Below are 15,103 nucleotides of genomic sequence, written 5' to 3' on the forward strand. Positions count from 1 at the left end.
TTCCGCACAGAAGGGAACAAACTGTTGACCGATTAGTGATCAGAAAGCCTTGAGCAAAGGATAAAGGATTTGGACAAACGGCCCGGAAGCAGCAGCAGGGCACGGCTGCGTACACGCTGTTGCTGATGTATCCTGCATTTGCTGCTTCTCCCAGGAGAGAAGCCAGACTGCCGGGGTTCAAACTCCAGCTTCCCCACTCACTCCCTAGCTGTGTGACCTCGGACCAATCACTTAACCTCTCTGTGCCCCAGTTTCTCCACCAATAAAACAGGGAAGAAAGGCGGGGCGCGGTGGCTCACGCCTGTAATCCCAGCACTCTGGGAAGCCGAGGTGGGCGGATCATTTGAGCTCAGGAGTTCGAAACCAGCCTGAGCGAGAGCGAGAGCAAGACCCCGTCACTACTAAAAATAGAAAGAAATTAATTGGCCAACTAAAAATATATAGAAAAACTTAGCTGGGCTTGGTGGCGCATGCCTGTGGTCCCAGCTACTGGGGAGGCTGAGGCAGGAGGATCGCTTGAGCCCAGGAGTTTGAGGTTGCTGTGAGCTGGGCTGACACCATGGCACTCACTCTAGCCCGGGCGACAGAGTGAGAGTCTGTCTCAAAAAATAAAAAATTTAAAACTTAAAAAAAAAAAACAGGGAAGATACCAGAACTCGACAAGTTTTAGCTATTTTTATTTTCATCCAATAAATGAATAACAGGGACATATTATGGAATATACCAGGCATTGTGCTGGGCAGGTCCAACAGATGGTCTCTGCTCTTTAGAAGTCTGGAGCCAGGTAGATGGCCCGCTCGCTACTCTGGAGACTAGAAAGCAGTCTCAGATTGCCGCCCAAGGACGCTGGTGGTGGAGAGGCTGTCATGGTAATGAGGAGGAAACAGGGGCTGGGGACTGCCACCCAAGGCAGTTAGCGTCACAGGTGGTGACCGACCCCCCCAATCCAAGCCCGTCACTGCTCGGCCGACTCAGTTTCCAGAGCAGAGGGGCCGGGGCGCTGGCTGGGGCAGAGGGGCAGGCGGAAGCAGGCCACACCGAGGGCCCTCTGCCCTCCAACGCCCCCCAGCCTGCACTGGGACGGAGGGGCTCCAACTGCCACAAACCCTTCACCCCACAGACGGGCGGGACTGAGGGCAAAGGCGCCACCCCTACCCCCAGGAAAGCATGACACCTGGCTGCGTTCCGGAGTGATCCCCACATGGGACCGGAGGGCAGGAGGGGGACCCGCAGGGCAAGCCTTGTCCACTCTCCGCGGCCTGAGCTTCCCCAGCTCCGGGCTGGTTCCCGCCCTTCCCTGCCATTACCTGAGTCCCCTCCCGGCCAGGCCTCCGGGCCCCAAGATTTAAGGCGCAGCCCGCCAGTCCTGCCCTTCCTCCTAAGACTCTTCCCCACCGCGCCCTCCGCGCTTGGTTCCTCTCCTCGTGCATGCATTCCTGCCTAGCCCGAGAGACAGTTCTGGGGATGTCCGTCCCTGAGGGTGTCCTGACGCCCAGAGCCGGCCTGGCACACGGCAGGTGCCGCACGGAGAGTGGCCGCGTGGATGAGTGGGCGGTGACGGACGATGCCGCACACCGGCACGGACCTGCAGAACCGGGCGCGGGCCCACAGCCATCGGACCGCAGACGCACAGGGGTCTGCCCACACGCGGCCCTCCCCAGGGCCCGGGAGTCACTGGGTGCTAGATTCCTCAAGTTCCCTCTTGTCACCGGGCTGGGACCAGGACAACCCGGGCAGCTGCAGAGCTTCCCTGGGCACCTTGGCCCTCCCGTGTGAGGGCTTCACAGCAGCCCTGCGCCGGCACCACCCTCCTCCCGTCCACCCCCCATCCGCACCACGCCTCCCTCCTCACGTGCCGACCATCACATGTCCACCTCACGAGCCAACCATCACGTAACCGCCCCCACGTGCTGACCGTCACGTGTCCACCTCATGTGCTGTCACGTGTCCACCCCCACGTGACAACCATTTGTCCACCCCCACATGCCAACCATCACGTGTCCACCCCCACGTGACAACCATTTGTCCACCCCCACATGCCAACGTCACAAGTCCGCCCCACATGCCAAGCATCACGTGTCCACCCCCACGTGCCGACCATCATGTGTCCACCCCACGTACCATCACGTGTCCACCCCCCCACATGCCAACCATCACGTGTCCACCCCCACGTGACAACCATTTGTCCACCCCCACATGCCAACGTCACAAGTCCGCCCCACGTGCCAAGCATCACGTGTCCACCCCCACGTGCCAACCATCATGTGTCCACCCCACGTACCATCACGTGTCCACCCCCCCACATGCCAACCATCACGTGTCCACCCACAGGTGCCGACCATCACGTGTCCACCCCACATGCCGACCGTCACGTGCCCGCCCCTACGTGCCATCACGTGTCCACCCCCACGTGCCAACTGTCACGTGTCCACCCCCACGTGCCGACCATCACGTGTCCACCCCCACGTGCCATCACATGTCCACCCCCCACGTGCCGACCATCACGTGTCCACCCCACGTACCATCACGTGTCCACCCCCCCCATGCCAACCATCACGTGTCCACCCACAGGTGCCGACTGTCACGTGTCCACCCCCACGTGCCGACCATCACATGTCCACCCCACATGCCGACCGTCACGTGTCCACCCCCACGTGCCAACTGTCACGTGTCCACCCCCACGTGCCGACCATCACGTGTCCACCCCCACGTGCCATCACATGTCCACCCCCCACGTGCTGACCATCACGTGTCCACCCCCACGTGCCATCACATGTCCACCCCCCACGTGCCGACCGTCATGTGTCCACCCCCACGTGCCATCACGTGTCCACCCCCACGTGCCGACCGTCACGTGTCCACCCCCACATGCCATCACATGTCCACCCCCCCCACATGCCAACCATCACGTGTCCACCCACAGGTGCCATCACGTATCCACCCCCCATGTGCCGACCGTCACGTGTCCACCCCCACGTGCCGACCGTCACGTGTCCAGCCTCACAGCCATCCGCACCCCCCCCAGGCGCCCTCCGCTCTCAGCAGCAAACCCTACCCCCAGTTCCCGACGCTCCACACGGCCCGCCCTAGACGCCCGTCAGCGCCTGCTCTCGAGCTCTACCAAGCGCAGGAAGGTGACCGGACGAGAGACCACGCCGAGATGTGGGCGCTGTCCGGTCACCAAGGAGCGTCTGAATCCCCACCCCGCCCACGGGGAGGAAAATGAAAGCAGCCGGCCAGGCCCACCTGCAGGAGCTCACTGCAACGCTAAGAAGCGTGCCACACGGGAAACCAGGAGGGAACAGCTCGGGGCTCAGCGGGACATTGCGCCCTCAGGAGGACCCCAGGGCCCGCACGGGCCGCCCCTCCCCGCAGGGCCGGCGTGGGCAGCGGGTGCTCTGGCCCCCCCAGTCGGCTTCCAGAAAAGTGCGTTCAGGACACTCCACTGCGTCGTCACTCACAAGTCGGTGGCAGCCAGGACTGGAAGCCAGCCTTCCTGTCGCTCGATTCATTTTTAAATGGACGTGCGACGGAACTAGACACACAATGCGCAGCTCGCCAGTTCTCGCAGGTGAGCACACCTGTGCGACCCCCGCCCGGCTCAAGAGCTGGGGCCCCTGCAGGAGCCCCCAAGGGGGCCGGGATCCCGAGTCCCGCCGTGGGCTCGTCTGTTTGTAACTCTGGGTCACCGCTACCGGGGCTGGCTGCGGTCACCCCACACCCTGCCTGCAAGGTCCTCCCCCCTGTTGCCTCTCACAGCTGCCATTCGTTCCTTGTCCCCGTTCTGCCGTGTTCCGCCGAGGGGACATTCCACACTCTATTTACCCAGCTGAAGGGGCACTGAGTCGCTGCCACCTCGGGGCTCTCAGGAGCCGTGAACATTCTTCCGCGTGCCTTCCGTGGGCGTGCTGGGTCCCCGTGTGTGCGTGCCTCCGCTCAACTTTGGTAAACGCCACCGAGCGGTCTGCCAGAGTGACGGGGTTCCCGGCACCCCGTGGCCTCGCCAGCACTTGGTCTTTTCCTTGTCGGCCCCTCTGGCTGCAGTAGCTGTGCACTAGTGTCTCCCTGTGGCTTTAAGTTTTATTTAAGTTTTTATTTTAAGTTTTAAAATAAAAACTTTAAGTTTTTATTTCTCAGGTGACTCCGGAGGCCGACCGTGCCATTGCCACTTGCATGCCCTCCTCTATGCACACCGCCAAGCGTGGGACAGCGTTTCCACGCTGAGCTGTCTTGGGTCTGCTGAGTTTGGGGTTTGTTTTTTTTGTTGTTGTTTTGTTTTGTTTTTGCTTTCTCCACTGTGTCTCTTGTTGATCCAGACAAACAGGAACAAAACGGTTTCCTGGACGAGAGCCCGGGTTCCTGCCGCTGCCCCGGCACCCGCCGGGCGGGACGTGGGGCCAGGGAGCGACCGGCTGTGCCATCCGTCAAACAGGGATGATGACGACGGTGACGGCGGCCCGGGTCCCTAAGCTCGCGTGAGCTCCTGCACACACACGCTGGGGTCCGTGCTCGGCACACCCTCTGCGCCCCGTAGGGCAGGATTTGCACCAACACCCTGTGTACCTGAATGCACCCCAAAAATTGCCATGACGGACAGGGGAGAGAGACAGAGAGAGACAGAGAGAGAGAGGACAGAGCAAAACTGAGAGGCAAAATCTCACAATGTTCTGGTCCTTGTGGCCCTTTTACTGCAACCTGGTATTTCTCCCCACTCCCGTGTACGGGAACCAAAGAGGCGACAAAACTGGGGCTTGAGGGGGAAGCTGGGGGCGATTTAATCTCCAGTGAAAAGAAACAAACCAGAGCTACTCACGAGGAGGCCCACGGCTCTCACACTGAAGGAACCCGCCTAGAGCACCCCATGGCACAGCCGCAGAAGGGGGCCCCGCAGCCCCGAGGCTGGAATGCACCAGAAAGACAATAGCCCAAGCCCTGAGCACCCACTCTCCTCTGGCGGGAAGTGACAAGGACAGGCCTCATCCCGGGCCACCCAGCCCCACCCTGGCTTTCGCTCGGTTCCTGCTGCGTCTCAGCAGTCCGGGGGGCGTAAACACGCCTGCCTGCGAGCCCCGGGTCCCCGAGCCGGACCTGGAGCTGGACGCCGGCGTCCCCTGCCCGCCAGGCGTGACGTGGCCAGGCAGGTGCAGAACGGAGCTTGTTGACTGTTTACTGAAGACTCTTAAGAACGCCTACCCGGGATTAGGAAACTGGGCTATGTGGCCAGACAGGGAAAGGTCAGCGCTCACTCGGCTTCTGCTAGTAAACAGGCCGGCGCCCCGGCGGGAAGGAAGCAGCCTGTCTGGGTTAGGAGACCAGGGTGAGCCCCAGAGATCAGCCCCCTCCCCCTGCAGATGAGGAAACTGAGGCTCGCGGAGCCTAACGGAGGGAGTGGGGGCTCTGGAGTAAGGTCTGCCTGGTGAGGGAGAATTACCGCTTTACTGGAACTTGCTTCTCCGATCCTCACATCTGGTTAGCCACCAAATCTACTGCACATGTTTCTCATGTATGCAATCTACATGCTCTCGTGCCTGCTCTCTCGGTGCAGGGCCTCACCTGCCCGAGGTCACTGCTTCCCACCCCTGCCCCCAGCCGCCCCCGTTCCGGCCACTGTGCACGCCACCAACACTCATGCTCCTAAAACACCACTCTGGTTCTATTTCTCTCCTGTTCAGAAACTACCACTGGCTCCCCACCGCCTCTGAGACCACGTTCAACCTCCTCGGTCTTCACCGAACGCCCTCTGCCCCCGCCCCCAGCCCCTGTCCGCTCGATCTGCTTCTCCCCGAAACGTGCCTTCCTGCCGGCCACCTCTGCGCACCTGGAGCCCTCCTCCCGAGTCCCTCTTCCTCTGTCTGCTCCCCGCCTGTGCGCTGCGTCTACTAACGGCCCTCCCCCGCTGCGCCCGTAGCTTTATTTCCTGCACCACCTCGAGGCTGCTGTCTGTGCCTTTTCCTGTGAGTGCATACATGCGGTGTGCACGTGTGTGCATGTGCATGTGTGTGCACGTGCGTGTTCCCATCCGAACTCCGAGCCTCTTCAGAGCTCGAGTCTCGCTCCTGCACCCGGCACAGGCCTGGCACCCCTCCTCCGCGGAAGCGGGGCTACAAATACACGTGGCTGGGCGGGGTACCCGAGAGCAGCGACCGGCGCGGGCAGCTCAGTGAGTGCTCCCTGCGGGCGGGAGCACGGCGTGTGCTCAGCACCGGGAGCGGGAGGACTCCAGACACCGCCTCGGCCTTTCGTGGGCGGCTGGCGGAGACACGACCACAAGCGGGGAAGCGTGTAAGGGCGGACAGCAGCACGGAGGACGACGCTCCGACTCCGCCCACCAAGTCAGGGAAGGCTCCTGGAGGGCTGGGAGAGGACTCCCCAGGCGGGAGGACGCATCTCGTGTAAGGGCCACTGGGAAGACCTGAGCCGCCCCAGGGGACTCCAGCTCGTGGGTGGTACTAAGAGGCTTAATGAGGATTTACAGTGGTGAAGACACAGCGGATTATTACAGAGTGGCCTGCTTTCAGTCAGAGACAGATGTCCCTAGCATTTGTCACAGGTGGAAGAGCTAGTTTTGTTCCTGTCCTCAGAACCTCGGTCTTTTAAGACAGACGCTTTTATCCCCCTTCCCCTGCCCACAAGGGAGACTCCGAAAGAACCCACCTGTGCCGGGCGCGGTGGCTCACGCCTGTCATCCTAGCACTCTGGGAGACCGAGGCAGGCGGATCACTCAAGGTCAGGAGTTCAAAACCAGCCTGAGCAAGAGTGAGACCCCCGTCTCTACTATAAAATGGAAAGAAATTAATTGGCCAACTAAAAATATATATAGAAAAACTTAGCCGGGCATGGCGGCGCATGCCTGTAGTCCCAGCTACTCGGGAGGCTGAGGCAGGAGGATCGCTTGAGCCCAGGAGTTGGAGGTTGCTGTGAGCTAGGCTGATGCCACGGCACTCTAGCCCAGGCAACACAGTGAGACTCTGTCTCAAAACAAAACAAAAAAGAACCCGCCTATGTCTTAACATCTAACAAGGCAACCCGAGGCCACATCCCGGTGGCCGTCACCAAAACCCTCAGCCTTACGCTCCAGTTTAGGGTGCTGGCCTCTCCTGGCTCCCGACCAGGAAGGAGCCCGTTCCTACGGACCACCGGATCTCGATACAGATCTGGGAACCTAGCGGTGGAACCCTGAGGTCTGCCCAGTGACAATGCCGCCAACAGGGCATTCAGATGCTTACCTGGGGGAATCTCTCTGGTTCACCTGGATGGCAGAGACACAGAAGCAGATGCTCACCTTCCCAGGTGGAGGGCCAACCTCTTCCACAGGATGTGTCAAACCGTACATTTTAGGGTGAGGTGGGGGTTAGAAATTTTCTGGTGTTCTGGGGCTTGACCAGGGCTTCCTCACGCTCCCTTCCCACCGCAAGGGCCCCCTGGACACGATGTGTCCGACGTGAGCAAACCCCATGTCAGCTGACACCCTCCCCGTCGTCATAAGGGGTCACGGTGAAGTCTGCGCTTTTTCAGGCCAGGAAGGGGTCGGAAAGGAACAGCCAAGACCCTACATGCTAGGATGCAGCGTGAGGGATGGGGAGGGCGGAACAATCTACCCAGGAAATCTCTAGAAAGAACAGGCCCAACTTAAACCCAGACTCTCTCCGCTCAAAACAGACTGGAAGAACAAGCCTTTCCCTCTCACTTCTCCCCCCACCTCTTTGCGCCTCTGGGGAATAAGGAGGGACAAGGGGCTTTTGGTTCTTGTGTGAAGACAGTTAATAATGACATTAAATATAAATGGCCTAAACACTCTAATTAAAAGACACAGTCACGCTGGTCAAAAAGAAAAAGCAAGCCTGACTGTAAGAAATCCACTTTAAACATAAAAACACAGGTTAGAAGTACAAGGATAGAAAAAACACACCACGCAAACACTAACCAACAGCACGATGAGCAGCTGTATTAACAGCAAACTACAGGACAAAGAATTCTTCCTGGGTTAAAGAGGGACATTTTCCATGATGATGAATGGGTCAATCCACCAAGAAGACGTGACACTTAATAAGCATAAGTAATTGGAATTATCTTTATTACAGTTCAGATGTATTATCATCTTTTCTACTTGGGTTTTATTGAGGAAATGGTCCTGATATTTGTGTTCCGATTCTCCCACGGGTAACTCTCCTTGGTCTGTATCTAGCTGGGCTACTGCCCCGTCGGGGCTGAGCCTGGACACTCTTTCCGTTAACATTCTCAGACCATGGGGCAGGGTGGGGTCATGCGGCTTCACCCCCACAGCACCCACCGGCAGGTAAATGCACCTTTACTCATCTGTCCCCTCCGCAGACCAGGAACTCCCTAAGGCTGGGGACGGTGTCACATCCATCTCTGAATTCTCACGCAGAACTGGACACACTATAGACACTTATTTGAAGAATGAGAATTTAAGTCTCAAAAACTCAAGCCCAGTAACTCTCATGGACTCTCCGAGCAGCGGCAGTTCTTATTAAAAAAGAAAGGTGAGCACGAAGTCAGAGATTGCCCGCCTTTGCCACTCACAGGCCCTGTGATCTCAGACATGCCACTTAGCCACTCAGTGCGCCTCGGTTTCCTCATTTGGAACTCGATCAAAAGAATACTAGCCCCGTGGAGTGGCAATTTTGAGTAGCTGTGTTTAAATGTGCTTTCCCAAGGTCGGTTCGCGCTGGAAGCAGTGGGCAGCCTACAACCGAGTGACAGACTGCCCAGAGTCTGGGGCCAGGAAAGGCAGGCAGGGCACAGGTCTGCCCCACCCCAGGCAGCAGAAGGGGAACAGCAGGGTTTCCTGGCTTCCCCTGTGCCCTCCCCTCTCCCCACCCCCTGCAGGAGAGCCTGGTCCCTCTGGCTCCGCCAGCACCCGGCTCCCCTGCAGTGGCTGAAGCCGTCTAGACCATGCAGCAAACCGCCACAAGGAAGTGGATGCAGCCCTGATGGGAACAGAGCCTGGGACTTTCTCAGTCTCCAGGACAGCAGCAGGGTGTTCCCGGAGGAGACGTCAGTGCATCTGTCCCCGACACCCGGTGGTTTTCAGGTTTCCCTCGATGACTAAGAGTCCAAATGGAGTACTGTGGCACAAGGGGGAAATCACCAACTCATGCTTTCTGAGTCAGCCTTCCCACAGCAGAACTGCGGGCTCCAGCCCAGACCTATGGAACAAGAATTTGCACTTGAACTTCATCTCCAAACGATGCCCAGGATCCAAGCTCAAGAGGCGCTCGCTCCCCTCCCCACTTTCTCCCCACGGCCTGGAGCTGAGGTATCCGTACTTTTCTGATCACAAACTACTACCCTCAATAAGATACCTATTTGTAAACTACGTACACATGCTACTGCACGGGTGCGCTACATACAAGGTAAAGCTTTACATAAAAATAGACCTTTTAAAAGAGGGGTTAAGGCCGGGCGCAGTGGCTCACGCCGGTAATCCTAGCACTCTGGGAGGCTGAGGCGGGCGGATTGTTCTAGGTCAGGAGTTCGAAACCAGCCTGAGCAAGAGCGAGACCCCGTCTCTACTACAAATAGAAAGAAATTAATTGGTCAACTAATATATATAGAAAAAATTAGCCAGGCATGGTGGCGAATGCCTGTAGTTCCAGCTACTTGGGAGGTTGAGGCAGCAGGATTGCTTGAGCCCAGGAGTCTGAGGTTGCTGTGAGCTAGGCTGACGCCATGGCACTCACTCTAGCTTGGGCAACAAAGTGAGACTCTGTCTCACAAAAAAAAAAAAAAGGGGGGGTTAAAAATAAAGAACAAAAGCTGTAATTTTCTCCAGGCAACCAAGGTGATCCTGTGAGGTCTAAGGACCCCAGGCACATTCTGCCTTCCCAGCTGCCAGATCAGAGGAGCTCACTGGGATCTGGGATCTCCCGGGGCTGAGCTGAGAGCACTTTCTGCACAGCTCTCACTTCCTTCCCGAGGCCCAACCCAGCTCCTTGAGGTTCAGCTCAGCCAGACCTCCCCTGGACCCACCTCCTACACTGTCTCCACCCTGCACTTTTGCTCCTCGTCTTCCCATTTGCACCTCAACGGCCCCAAGGATTTTTGCGGCTAGAAGCTTCTAGTCCAGTTTAATTACATTTATGTATTCTGTACTTCATTTGTTAGAGGCACAAGAACGCATTAAGAAGGGGTGGGGGAAGGAGTGAGTCTGGAAGGTGACTTCTTCAGTGTTCCAGCAGTAGGTAGTCTAATTTCCAGATTAGTAAACAATCCAATAAATCACTGAGATAAGGTGACTAGTCAAGCTAGAGGTTTTTAAATTGCTTCTAGGCACAACACCCTTGACCTTACCCCTGCCATTTTGGGATTAAACATCTATTTCTGGGCCTCTGGTAAAGGGTAAACAAGGTTCTTTTGCTTAAAAGTAAAACCATGGTCTCTTCATTAAAGAACCACGGGGTGGGCGCCAGGCACGCCCTCCCATGCCCACCTCCCACTCCACAGTAACCATAAACACAAGTCCAAGAGATTCAATGCAAAAAAGAGACCCAAAATGTTACTAATTTAAAGTAACTATAAATACAGAATATAAGTCTTTCAAGAAAGCAAATTCCACGTACTCCCAGTCAGTCCTCTCAGTATCCTAGACCCAGAACCTAAAAGAGGTTGGGAAAGGTTTAAGGAAATGCACATCCAAGAAATAAAAACATTATAAAAATGTAAACCTGGGAGTCAGGAAGGACCCAGTCCTTCCTTGGGCCTCTGATCCTTCTGGGATTTCACCCTGCGGCATAAACATTTGGAGAGTGCCAAATTTTTAGTGCCACAGACTCTGCACATTTGTAAGCCTCCTACAGACTGCAGCAAACAGTGTTGCTGAATTCTCAGACAGTACTGGGCACGTTCTCCTGTTCTTCCCCCGCCCACCAGTCCTCAGGGGCAAGTTCATCCCATCTCACCTGAGGATCACCCCTAAGGCCCAAGATCGCAGTCAAATATCCTGCGAAAACAGGTCTACTCTGCATTTATTGGTAATGCCTGCCTCTTACCCCTCCCCACACAATTGCATGGTGGCCCGGTTCTGAGCGCCTGGATCCCTTTGCTCACTAAAATTAAGATCCCACCCTGCCTGCAGCCACCAGAGACCCCATTACAATCCAAAAAACAGAAAACATGCTTCCCCCCCCCCAAATGCACCTGCCCCCCAAGCAGATCCACTGTGGCAAGGAAGTATGAGGGGGGAACTTTGTTCGAGGACTTTTAGGGAGACACTAGGGACCACTCTGGGAGGCTGTACTGGTGGATGATGTGGAAGTTTCTTGGACAGCAAGCCAGACCACAGAGACTGCCTAATCCCACCCCCACGCCCACAGGCTCAAGCAGATCTGCAAGAACACTGAGCACCTGCTGCTGCCCATCCCATCCTTGTATTTCTGGCCCATTAAACTCATACACAAGTGAATGGTGGCAATAATTGGACCATCTTGCTACAGACTTGGCATCTGGAATATGACACTGGGGGCCACAGAGCTGAATGGGACCAGCACTGACACTTCCCTTCTGACTTACCAGGGCACCATATCTGGTGTTGCCTGGACAGCTGAAATGTACTGGTCAGGGTTGAAGTTACTCCTCCAGTCCTCAGCCCTTCCTGTGTGGGCCCCACTTCTAGCTTGGTCCAGGCATATGGAGTGGAAGGGGAAGGACTGCCAGATTTGACCAAAAAAAAGGGCTAGGAGGAAATGGGAAAGATGGGTGGCAGTGAGATACTGTGACCACATGTGATAAACCCAAAGTCACGATTGTTCTTTTAACAAGTTCAAGGGCACCTGTAGGGACAATGGATCAGACACATGCACTACTGAAGACCTGACTTGCTGGTGAGATTGGGGGGGGGGGGGCTCCTACATCCCAGAGTTGTCCTGGCATCCTCCTCTGGCCAGGGACCAATGTCCCTCTTCACCTGTGGTAGGCAGTCAGTGACAACACCAAACAGGGTTAGACAAACCCTCTAGTCCAAAGCAATTGATCAATGGAGAAACCCTCTGTTACTTTGTAAATAATGGCAGTATCATTATTCACAAAGTAACCCGTTCCATGAAAATACATGCATTTTCCACCTGTAATCCCAGTGCTTTGGGAGGCCAAGGTGGGAGGGAGGATTCCTTAAAGCCAGGAGTTTGTGGTCAGCCTGGGCAACATGGCAAGATCCCCATCCTACAAAAAAAGTAATATTTTAAAAAATTAGCTGGGCCTGAAAGCTTGCACTTATAGCCTCAGCTACTCAGGAGGCTGAGGCAGGAGTATTACTTGAGCCAAGGAATTCGTGATCCAGCCAATGCACGCCAGCCTGGGAACAAAAGATCAACTGCCTCTTCAAAAAAAAAAAAAAGAAAAAGAAAAAAGGGGGGGAAGGGCTTTGGAGTCTGCTGGCAGACAGAGCATTTGCATCTTAGCTCCACCATGCTCTCGCTAACATTATGTAAACACTCAGCTGTACCTGACTTCTGGAGAAAACTCCACACACCCTAACCTGTTCACCTCTAACCCTTATCTGTAATTAACCTGAACCCTGCCTCCCGTGAAAGTCTCTTTTCGTCCGGAGGCAGCAGGGGACCAGCCAGTTAACCTCCTTGTTCGCAGGAGAGACAGACTTCCAAACACACTTGCAAGCAGGGGTCGAGTGCCCTGTCAGTCCTTCTAGAGTAAACACCCCCAGTTCTCCAACACGCGTGCTGTGACTTCTTGCCTGACACTTCACCAGCTAAGTCACCCTCCCCAAGCTCACTCCGGGCAGGCCCTCTTAGGAAAAATACTCGGCCTCAGCCACAGACCCGGTGCTTTGTAGGGCCCTGGGGGGGGGGTAGGTCTGGACCACGCAGCAGGGGCTAGGAGGGGCTAGGAGGGCGCGGAGCCCTCAGAGGGCCAACACCCGGGAGGCAGCACCTGTGCTGTCGTCACCTGGGGGCCGCCGCGGATTCGGGGCGCTGTTTCCATGGGAGCCAGGTGGAACGCCGCGTCCCCGAGCCGCGCGCGGGTTCGGCACCGCGTTCTGCTTTCTCGCAAAGACAAAGACAAAAACACGGCGTGCCCTTACGCAACCTCCCAGGTCCACCGCATATTTTTAAAAGCGCGGCCCGCGTGGTTTTCCCCTTCTGCGTGCGGCTGGCGCGCCCGCCCCGCCCCGGTATCCGGAAAAAAAAAAACACCTTCCCGTCCGATTTCCTCTGGCGCGTTTACAAAGCACAGCCGCTCCCGGGCGTCCTGGGAAAACACCCTCGGCCGGGAAGGCAGCGGCGGCGCACGGGGCGCGGGCGGGGAAGGCTCGCGGGGAGAGCGCCGGGCCCACGCCGCGCTCACGCGCCGCGCAGGCACGCGCGGGGCAGGCTGGGGCGGCGCGGGGCACGCCGGGGGCGGCGCGCGGCGGCGCACGTGAACGCGGCGTGCCGGGCGGCCTGGGCGGGGCGGGGCGCACGCTGACCGACTCGTGCGCCGCGCGCCGCAGCCAATCCGCGCGGGCGTCCGCCACGCCCCGCCCCCGCTGCCCCGCCTCCCCCGAGTCCCTGGGTGACCCCGCTGGGACGTTCCGCGCACGCGCGTAACCCCAGGGCGCCGTCGCCGCCCGGCGGGCTGGGACGCCGTAGTCAGGGGTTACCGGGCTGGGCCGCTCCGGCCTCAGAGCTGGCTCGCGTCCGGCCGGGCGCCTCCCTGAGCTCCCGGCTCCAGGAGGAACGGGTGGGACTGCGGAGCTGGGGGTCGGTCTGCAGAGGGTGGGCGGCCTGGCTTAGAACAACAACAACAACAACTTAGTATTGTTGTTAACTTGTTAGCTCCTGCGCGGTGACTGGAAAGATGTCACGTAAAACATTCCTGGTGGTATTTCCTTGCAGGCCCTCCTGCCCATGCACATGTTTCCAAAGCCCGGGGAGCCCCTCCTGCACGGGGCCGCCACCCGCGGGGGCAGCCGTTACCTTGAGGAGCTTTATTTTTATCATTAATACCGCCAGGAGCAAAGGAGATTCAAGATGAAGACGACATTCCCCCGGGGGGAAACACAGAAAAAGCACATAGAAGATACGAATGGGGCAAGGGGAGGACGGGTGTTGGACTGGAATAAGAGCGATCAGGGTGAATTTTATGTCTTAAAAAATAACTGTTTCCGAGCTCTGTGCACTGAAAAGGCCCTAAGATACCTCGCTAGCAAGAAGCAGGGCTGACTAAATGGACCCCCTCGTGGCCAGAAGAATATTCAAGGGCAAAGTTGCCTGCCAAGAGGAGGGAGGTCAGACAGGCCTTATCATGCCCCCCCACTCCATTCTTAAAGACTTCCTTTATAACCCATTAACAGGCCTAAGGGTATGCAAGACAAACCTGCAGGCCTTCAATTTGCAACAAATGGTGGCTTATCTCTGATAAACAGTTTATGTTAAAACTTTCTTTAGACAAAGCTTCATGTCTTTAGCCAATTACAATCTAGGGAATCTTTAAACCCACCTATAACCTGTAAGCCCCTGCTCCGAGATGGCCCTCCTTTTTGGGCCAAACCAATGTATGCCTCCCACACATTGAAATGGCTTTACCCATAACCCTTGTCTCTAAACTGTATAAAAACCAAACTATAACCCAGCCACAGCGAGTCCACTTGCCCAAGGCCTCTTGGCAGTGACTCTGGGTCATGGTCCTCAAATTTGGCTCAGAGTAAATCTCTTTAAAATTATTTTGCAGAGTTGGCTTTTTTCCGTTGACACTTCTCACTACTGGTCTACACTAAAAGGGACAGGGTTCCTTGGGCGAATGGCTAATGCCAAGGCTGAAATTAGGAAGTACAGGACAAGCCTGGGACATCTGGGGATGCCAGGAAGTACCGTGTTTCCCTGAAAACAAGCCAGGGTCTTAAATTTATTTTTCCTCAAGAAGACACCCTAGGGCTTATTTTCAGGAGATGTGTTATTTTTTTTAAGGACGGTTCAGCAATCTACATTTATTCAAATAAGAGTTAAGTCGTCTTCTTCTGGAACATCATCATCACTCTCCAAACCCCGAATTCCATCCTGAATTTCTTACGACTCTATTTCCTTTAGAACCATCGGCCCCAATCTCTCATGTGGAGCCACAGAGTTCTCATTAAAGGAGCAGGGCT

The 15,103-nt window shown here is 56.5% G+C and overlaps 1 protein-coding gene and 1 long non-coding RNA gene across 3 annotated transcripts in view; both read right to left on the reverse strand.

The window, feature by feature from the left end:
- PFKFB3 (6-phosphofructo-2-kinase/fructose-2,6-biphosphatase 3) overlaps nucleotides 1-15,103 on the reverse strand; it is a 72,925-nt gene that overhangs the window by 46,733 nt on the left and 11,089 nt on the right. The gene's annotated exons all lie outside the window — the stretch shown is intronic.
- LOC105858233 (uncharacterized) lies at nucleotides 8,058-13,366 on the reverse strand. Of its 2 annotated transcripts, none has more exons than XR_012914865.1 (3): nucleotides 13,173-13,366; nucleotides 11,533-11,695; nucleotides 8,058-9,170 (listed from the first exon to the last, which is right to left on the reverse strand). It is a non-coding gene; the product is annotated as an uncharacterized LOC105858233 (long non-coding RNA). The 2 variants fall into 2 exon arrangements; XR_001148050.3 differs by lacking the exon at nucleotides 13,173-13,366 and adding an exon at nucleotides 12,910-13,166.

The sequence above is a fragment of the Microcebus murinus genome, chromosome 25, assembly GCF_040939455.1.
Source record: "Microcebus murinus isolate Inina chromosome 25, M.murinus_Inina_mat1.0, whole genome shotgun sequence".
Lineage (NCBI taxonomy): Eukaryota > Metazoa > Chordata > Mammalia > Primates > Cheirogaleidae > Microcebus > Microcebus murinus.